Source organism: Pseudophryne corroboree, chromosome 2 (assembly GCF_028390025.1).
Source record: "Pseudophryne corroboree isolate aPseCor3 chromosome 2, aPseCor3.hap2, whole genome shotgun sequence".
Lineage (NCBI taxonomy): Eukaryota > Metazoa > Chordata > Amphibia > Anura > Myobatrachidae > Pseudophryne > Pseudophryne corroboree.
This window is the reverse complement of record NC_086445.1, coordinates 573,205,679-573,215,075: the sequence shown is the minus strand read 5'-3', so window position 1 is coordinate 573,215,075 and position 9,397 is coordinate 573,205,679.

Below are 9,397 nucleotides of genomic sequence, written 5' to 3'. Positions count from 1 at the left end.
CGGGGTGCCGGACATTAGAGGGTGCCTGTGCACACCTATGCTCCAAGCCTGTCTGGCTATATTTACAAAATAACCCACTCAGGGGCTAACTAGAGTGAAATATCAGTTAAGTGTGAAAAGTGTAGTGTAAGGTAAATAAAAAGATGTGTTCTGTGAATAAAAAGAAAAAATATTAAAAAATATTTGATGCGCCTGTCTTTATTATGTAATTATTATGTTAACACATATGTATTGTAACTGATCTGTTCAGTTTTCATACTTCACTATTGAGAATAATTTATATGACTAAAATAATCTTAGAGATTAAATTAAATAATAGATAAACATAGTTTGTTTATTTCATTTATTTATATACACACAATTATCATAAATGTAATAACAAAACAGGATGCACATTTCAAAACAATTTATTTAATTCGTATAAATCTAAAATTACCACTTAGAACGGTATAAATAGCAGCAGCAGGAAAGACTATAAAATTACTTTTCATTTTTAACAAACATGAAATAGGATTATTAGTGAGAGAGGTGGATTACATATAATTAATTACTTTATACGGCAGAGCCCTAATGTAGGGAGGACGGGACTGTAATAATGTAACAAGAAATGGATATGTTACACCTATATATGATATTTGCAATGTATTATTACCCCATGGATATATTAATGATAGGGGGACATTCTATACTATAACATACCCTCCAACTGTACCTTTTTAATAGGTACAGTACATTTTTTTATGGTCTGTACCGATTTTTGGCTCTCCTAGCTTCCATTGAAAGTATAGGAAAAGGGGCGTGGCCACACTCCTTTCCCCGTAGCCACGCACCCTTTCCCGTGGCAACGCCCCTTTTTCTAATTTGTACCGATTTTTATGTAGAAAATGTTGGAGGGTATGCTATAAGTATGGAACCTATGCAGGTTCCAGACAAATCAGACCATTCACTGATAGCAGTAATGGACATGCGCTGTCCTTAATTGACAGCGGGTACAGACGCGCGGACACAGAGCTCCGTATATTGGCCCTCATTCCGAGTTGATCGGTCGCAAGGCGAATTTAGCAGAGTTACACACGCTAAGCCACCGCCTACTGGGAGTGAATCTTAGCTTCTTAAAATTGCGACCGATGTATTCGCAATATTGCGATTACTAACTACTTAGCAGTTTCAGAGTAGCTCCAGACTTACTCTGCCTGTGCGATCATTTCAGTGCTTGTCGTTCCTGGTTGACGTCACAAACACACCCAGCGTTCGCCCAGGCACTCCCACCGTTTCCCCGGCCACTCCTGCGTTTTTTCCGGAAACGGTAGCGTTTTCAGCCACACGCCCCTGAAACGCCGTGTTTCCGCCCAGTAACACCCATTTCCTGTCAATCACATTACGATCGCCGGAGCGAAGAAAAAGCCGTGAGTAAAAATACTTTCTTCATAGTAAAGTTACTTGGCGCAGTCGCAGTGCGAACATTGCGCATGCGTACTAAGCGGATTTTCACTGCGATGCGATGAAAAAGAACGAGCGAACAACTCGGAATGAGGGCCATTAAACGGGGCTGATGAGCGGGAGATTTGCACTCCCGTAGACTATAATGATTGGATGTTGCTCCTCCAGACCTTCTCTGATTGATCTGATTGCTCCATATATTCGTCACTGACGGCGGGCGGCAGCCGGCAGCACTATGAGCCCTGAGGAAGCTTATAAAAAGTGAAATGCGCATCGGCAAATGATGCGTCCTGTAAAACAATACACTAAAAATGTGTAATGCATGTAATGTACTAGTAGCTGTTATGTAAATAGGGGAAGGAGCCTTTGTAATTGAGTGCACTACAAGCTCTCGTGGTGCTGCTTATAGGAGATACAGCCATAGCAGAAAAGACACCAGCGGGCAGTAGAGACTGAATCTTGTCCAAAAAACGTATTATTGCCTGATACAGGGAGGGGACGCTCACCCTGTCTGCAGGAATATTATGTGGGGATAAGCATCGATTATTTTATGCATATAATGATTTAATTATTATTAAATAAGCACTGTTACAGCGCATAGCTTATTAAACAGAAGGACACAGAGGCTCGCCAATTTATGCACATTATGGGATGCCTTAGCATTTTGTGACAGTACAACAAAGGATTTTTGCATATGAAACAAATATTGTGAGATGTTGATAAGACACTGATCTTTAATTAATTAATCATAAGCCTGCCAATTCATGAGACATTTTAAGCTCCCATGAATAATACAATCACGATATGATGGATACAAACATGTGCATCAAAATAGATATTGAATAAATATTGTTTGTGAATAGGGGACATCTGAATATAATAAAGACTCAGTTCCCATGATTAGAAGGTGCACATATATTCATTTACATGCATCCAGATCACTGCACACTAAAGTTATTGCATATGATTAAATAAAAGCAAATCATATTATCTGGGAATAGTTTTTATGTGTGTATCACAAACCACAATATCTGTATAGATATATTCCAAACAGGCAGGCTGATATTATGATTATTTGATGAACAATGGCTATTGTATAAAATCCCACTATGCACAAGTCAGGGAAACCTTAGTCTATATGAGCAGCTAATAAAGATACATCTGGCTGACTAGAAACCTTTCTAAATGTATCTCTTCCCCTTCTTTAAAAGTGTAACCATTTTGTAGCTAAGATATACTACTACAGTGGTGAATGTAATACTAGATCTGATCAAGCTTATGAAAACTGAACTGATCAGTTACAATACATATGTGTTAACATAATAATTACATAATAAAGACAGGACGCATCAATTATTTTTAAATATTTTTTCTTTTTATTCACCTTTTTATTCCTTTTATTCACCTTACACTACACTTTTCACACTTAACTGATATTTCACTCTAGTTAGCCCCTGAGTGGGTTATTTTGTAAATATAGAATATATCATATCAGCCAGACAGGCTTAGAGTATGTGAATTGCTGAGAAATTTTAATGATATAAGGTTATTTTTTATTTTAATAATTGAAAAAATGTGCACCCACTAAAATCCAATTCTTTTCCTCTTTTCTCCATATTCTGCAGTATATTGGAGGGTTGCACTTGATCTATGGTTTGATGTACTATCAATGGAATACATATAGTATGTTTAATTACCCGGAGTTCATCCAATAGATCAATATATATTTTTCTCTAACTCATATAAGATCTGGTGCGGAAATCCCTTCTCCATCATCTCTTTTTCCAGAATGCAGCAGGCTTGTCTGGTTTGGAAGCAGGCTGACGGGCAGCCCAAGAACGTTTAGGCTTAAGGTGTGTACACACGGTAAGATATTTTCTTCCGATTCTGACTATATAGTCAGAATCGGAAGAAAATATAGTGCAGATCGCAAGGTGACAGTCACCTTGCGATCCCGATCCGATGCCGATGCGCGGCCCCGCGCGGTCGGCATCGGAAGAAAAAATAGGCTGTGCAGGCAAGTCAATCCTGACTATCTCTATAGAAGAGATAGTCAGGATTGAAATCGCACATAGCCAGCATCGCAAGCACAGTTATTATGTGCTTGCGATACTGGCTAAGTGCCGACCCGGCCCCCTGTCGCACGGTGAGAATCGGATAAGTCCGAATCTCACCGTGTGTATGCACCCTTAGGCTTAGAGGTTTTGAAAGTGCGAGCCTGTTTTGGGTACGATTTACCCTTTGCTTTACTTGGAGGTCTAAAGGAACGAAAAGAGATACATTTAGCCTTCGGACCCGAAGGATTAGTGCTTGGTAGACATGCAGTTTTAGCAGACGCTAAGTCAGCAACAATCTTGTTCAAATCTCCCCCAAACAGGATGTCTCCCTTAAAAGGGATCGCCTCCAATTTCTTCTTAGAGTCCAGGTCTACCGACCAGGACCGCAATCACAGAATCTGGTGAGCCAGAATGGACATAGTAGACGCTTTGGCCACCAGAACACCGGCATCAGAGGCCGCCTCCTGAATGTAATGAGAGGCTGTGGCAATATATGAAAGACACTGGCTGGCATTATCATAAAACTTCAGAGGTAGCTCTGCCTCAACAGCTTGAACCCAGGTTTCAATACCTTTTGCAGCCCAAGAAGCTGCAATAGCGGGTCTATGTAAAGCACCCGCAAGAGCGTAAATAGACTTCAAGCAACCCTCCATGCGCTTATCCGTCGGTTCCTTCAGAGAGGTGATGGTAGTGACAGGCAGAGTAGAAGACACCACAAGACGAGTTACATGTGAGTCCACCGGCGGTGGTGTTTCCCAATTCTTACTTAACTCTGCAGAGAGGGGATAACGAGCTAGCATCTTTTTAGACAGGGAGAACTTCTTTCCTGGAGACTCCCAGGATTCCTGATGTATGTCAACTAACTGGTCAGAATGTGGTAAAACTAATTTAGTAACCTTCTGACGCTTGAATTTATCAGGTTTCTTAGACATATCTGGAGGGTCAGTTTCATCCTCAATCTGAAGAATCAGTTTGATAGCCTCCAATAGGTCAGAAACATCAACCTGCGTTTTAGATTCCTCATCAGAAGCATCTGCATCAGTGTCTGATGGGTCAGTATATACCCCATCTTCATCGGATGAAGTATCCGAAACATGAGTGGATTGTGAGGAAGAAATGGCCCGCTTAGATGACCCTTTGGTCCTAGGAGGGCGAGGGTTAGGCTTTTGTTTAACCAAAGACTGATTTAATTGCTATAACTGAGTTGACAGAGTAACCGCCCATGGAGGATTAACTACAACTACAAGGACAATATGTGGCTGTAATGGCACAGGAGGTCTCACAGGGGGCATATGTCTTGTTACTAGCATAGTCAGTAAATTAGAAAAAGCAGCCCAAGGTGGGCAGGTGCTGCAGACTGACTGAGGGGTACAGAACCCCTGATACCTGGACCCTCAGCTGGAATACTTTCCTCAGATAAATCCACGACGTCAGCACTGCATGATGCAGGATCAACAGACACATAGATTCCTGCGCTAATTAACTCTACAGAATGATATGGCTCAGAGTTTGCTTGACTCAATAAAAACAAAACAAAAAGGATAATTAAATATACTTTATATGATTCTTTTTTATTTTTATCACACATACATACATGTATGTTTATAAATTAATTTAAGAATAAATTGATTAGACCGGTCTAAATAAAACATAAATCAAAAAAGCAAAAATCAGAACATAGTAATAAGCTAATAATAAGCTAAAGGAGGTGGATCATAAGTAAACTCCTGTGCACAGAAAAATCAATAAAAATACTAAAAATAAGTCCTTTGTATAGGATCGTGCTAATAGTTTGACCAGCTATAAATTGCAACAGTGTCTCGTTATGTTTTGTAGTGTTAGACACTCTTCATCAAATTGCCACTCAGCCAAAAAGTGCAACAGGTAAGTGTGACAAACGCTCCACAACGGAACTTTACATATGGTTCGCACCTGAAGCTGTCATGCGGAACAGGAAAATAATGTGAGACGGTCTCGGGCTGCGGGAAGGCGCTTCGCTGGCGCCTGGTATGTTATTATTAATTACCCCGACTTCCAGGCTCTGTGAGTCCGCGTCTTCGGGTGCCGTATGCAGACACCTGCGTCCCGTTAATAGGCACACCTTCACCGTTGATTCTCCTGATAATGCCTCTGGAGCCCGGCTTCCAGGCTCTGTGAGTCTCCGGGTGCCGTATGCAGACACCTGCGTTTTAGTGTTACTCACACGTTCACCATCAATTCTCCAGATAATGTCACTGGAAAAGATATGTTGTAAAAGTGCAATATAGCTGGTGCACAAAGGTCCAAATAGGCTGCTCCTCTGACGCTATGAGGAAGCCCCCATAAGAGGAGCGAAACGCGTCAGAGGAGCAGCCTATTTGGACCTTTGTGCACCAGCTATATTGCACTTTTACAACATATCTTTTCCAGTGACATTATCTGGAGAATTGATGGTGAACGTGTGAGTAACACTAAAACGCAGGTGTCTGCATACGGCACCCGGAGACTCACAGAGCCTGGAAGCCGGGCTCCAGAGGCATTATCAGGAGAATCAACGGTGAAGGTGTGCCTATTAACGGGACGCAGGTGTCTGCATACGGCACCCGAAGACGCGGACTCACAGAGCCTGGAAGTCGGGGTAATTAATAATAACATACCAGGCGCCAGCGAAGCGCCTTCCCGCAGCCCGAGACCGTCTCACATTATTTTCCTGTTCCGCATGACAGCTTCAGGTGCGAACCATATGTAAAGTTCCGTTGTGGAGCGTTTGTCACACTTACCTGTTGCACTTTTTGGCTGAGTGGCAATTTGATGAAGAGTGTCTAACACTACAAAACATAACGAGACACTGTTGCAATTTATAGCTGGTCAAACTATTAGCACGATCCTATACAAAGGACTTATTTTTAGTATTTTTATTGATTTTTCTGTGCACAGGAGTTTACTTATGATCCACCTCCTTTAGCTTATTATTAGCTTATTACTATGTTCTGATTTTTGCTTTTTTGATTTATGTTTTATTTAGACCGGTCTAATCAATTTATTCTTAAATTAATTTATAAACATACATGTATGTATGTGTGATAAAAATAAAAAAGAATCATATAAAGTATATTTAATTATCCTTTTTGTTTTGTTTTTATTGAGTCAAGCAAACTCTGAGCCATATCATTCTGTAGAGTTAATTAGCGCAGGAATCTATGTGTCTGTTGTTTCCAAGTTACCAGGGACCCTAAAGTGCCGGTTTCTCTCTGTTTGACTTGATTTACCCCAAGTCAATTTTTTCTTGCAGCTTGAACATATATTGTATTGGTTTAAATATTGATATTAAACATTGTATTAACACAACCATTTAGTTGGGTTGTGGTATATTAGCGCCTGGTTAATTTTTGCATGATGATGCAGGGTCAGCCACAGATCTCCCACCCTGTGTAGCAGACATTATATGGAAACGTAGCCTCAGGGGATAACAGTACAATATAGCCAGACACAGTACCTGACAAAAAACCTCTGTGGAGTGTGACTGCAAATGCAGAACACAATCAGAGGATTTAAGTGGTATATGGTGACTGAAATACACAGAGAAAAAGACAAAAACTGTTTATCCTGTGAAACACTATATATATATATATATATATATATATATATATATAGGACCCTGATGCACCTATTCCCCTCAGGGTACAGAATATAGTGATAGCAAGATGGAAACTACACAACAGCTATAGGCACAAACAGTCACATGTAATACTACATAAAACTATGTATGTATACAGATATAACAATGCACAGTAAACACTGGATGTATATCACAGAATACTTGTACTAAATATTCCTGTAATTATGCACTTGTTCTTAACTAACACTGTCTAAACGACATGTAGAATACTTAAGTGTCCTGTAAATACACAGCGCTGATGAGGCAGGCGGCTTTACAGGGGAGACAGTACCCAGCAGCAGGGCCGGTTCAAGCCCGCTCTGCGCCCCGGGCAGGAAACGAGGCGTGGCTTAATACAGGGGGCATGGTCAGTTACTACCCCTGTACATTAGTAGCGCTGCTTGAATGCTGAGCGGTGCGCGATGACGTCATCGCGCACCGTTCAGCAAAGGTACTCTCCACGAAGGGAAACTAGACGCTACGCGTCTAGTTCCCTTCACAGGAGGCACAGACGGGGGACACAGCGGGCAGCGGAGGGCACAGCAGTGGCGGATCTTGCCATGGTGCAGCGCCCTCCGGAAGGCGGCGCCCCGGGCAAAAGTCCTGCTTGCCCGTAGCAAGATCCGCTACTGCCCAGCAGTCCCAGAATCAGCGCAGCTCTGTGTAATGGCGCCCAAACGCTGACAGGGAGTGAGGGAGAGAGAGAGATGCAGCTCCAGGGTGGGAACATCTGCTGTAGATGGCGCCTGGAGCTGGGGGAGGGGCTACAGGTCAGTGCCTTATCCCCTCTGCTGGACTTCACCACCGGGTACTATGGAGCCTGTAATAAACGGATTTAAGTAAATCCAACCTGTGCTCCTTGCCCTGGTGGATATAGTGGGGTCCCTGCACGGCCACAGTGTCCACGACAGTGGCGCGGTCCATCTCCTGGGACCGCGTCCAGATCGCGATTTCGGCCTGGGGGACCCTCTTACCTCCTCCCTGAACTGAAGTGCAGCATATGCCCTGTGGAATGGTGTGAGGGCTGGTAATACATTATTGGCAGTATGTTCATACTGAAGCAGTAAGCAGCACATATAAGGTTACATTTGTATCCAGGGATAAGTTGTTGATAAATACAACCCTTTATACCAGGCATGTCCAAATTGCGTCCCTCCAGCTGTTGTGAAACTACATATCCCAGCATGCCCTGACACAGTTTTGCTGTCAGAGAATGCTGAAGCTGTGTCAGGGCATGCTGGGATGTGTAGTTTCTCAACAGCTGGAGGGCCGCAGTTTGGACATGCCTGCTTTATACCCTAAGGACAATCAATACTAAATAAGATTATATGTGTACTAATCACTGAATTAATATCTAACCCTATATATCAGCAGCACACAAGGTGTTTGTGATAAGACAAATTGTTAGACTATCTTCACAGGGTTTCATCCTTAGAGCATGTAACATTTCGTAACTAATAATAGACACATTATGGATACATTTGTACAACTTCAGCCTGTGTAAAGACATAGGGGGTAATTCCAAGTTGATCGCAGCAGGAAATTTTTTAGCAGTTGGGCAAAATCATGTGCACTGCAGGGGAGGCAGATATAACATGTGCAGAGAGAGTTAGATTTGGGTGTGGTGTGTTCAATCTGCAATCTAAATTGCAGTGTAAAAATAAAGCAGCCAGTATTTACCATGCACAGAAACAAAATAACCCACCCAAATCTAACTCTCTCTGCACATGTTATATCTGCCTCCCCTGCAGTGCACATGGTTTTGACCAACTGCTAAAAAAATTCCTGCTGCGATCAACTTGGAATTACCCCCATAGACTGCAGGGCTCTTGTAACGGATATAACAACAGAATTCGAGTTGTTTAACTAGCTGTATAATTGGATAGTGGTTTTCAATTAAATATTGGACACTTTGGAGGGTTATTATAGGCATCTCCTCAGTGTAAACAAATACATTCCGGAGGTATTAGTACAATCTGGATGCAGATATAAAACAATAATTTTTCATAAGACCTTTTTCCCACACTAATTGACAGGTTAAGATCAATGTTAATGACCAAGAACCCTTGATCAGTCATTCTCTAATTATAAAATTAATCACTCTCAGACTAATGGGCCCTACACATATAAAGATCCGCCGCCGAGCTGCCCGACGGCGGATACGGCTGACAGGGCGACCCGGCGGCAGGGGGGCATGTGACTGGGGGAGTTTCTTCACTCTCCCCGTCACACGGCTCCATACAAGTGCAGGCAAATATGGATG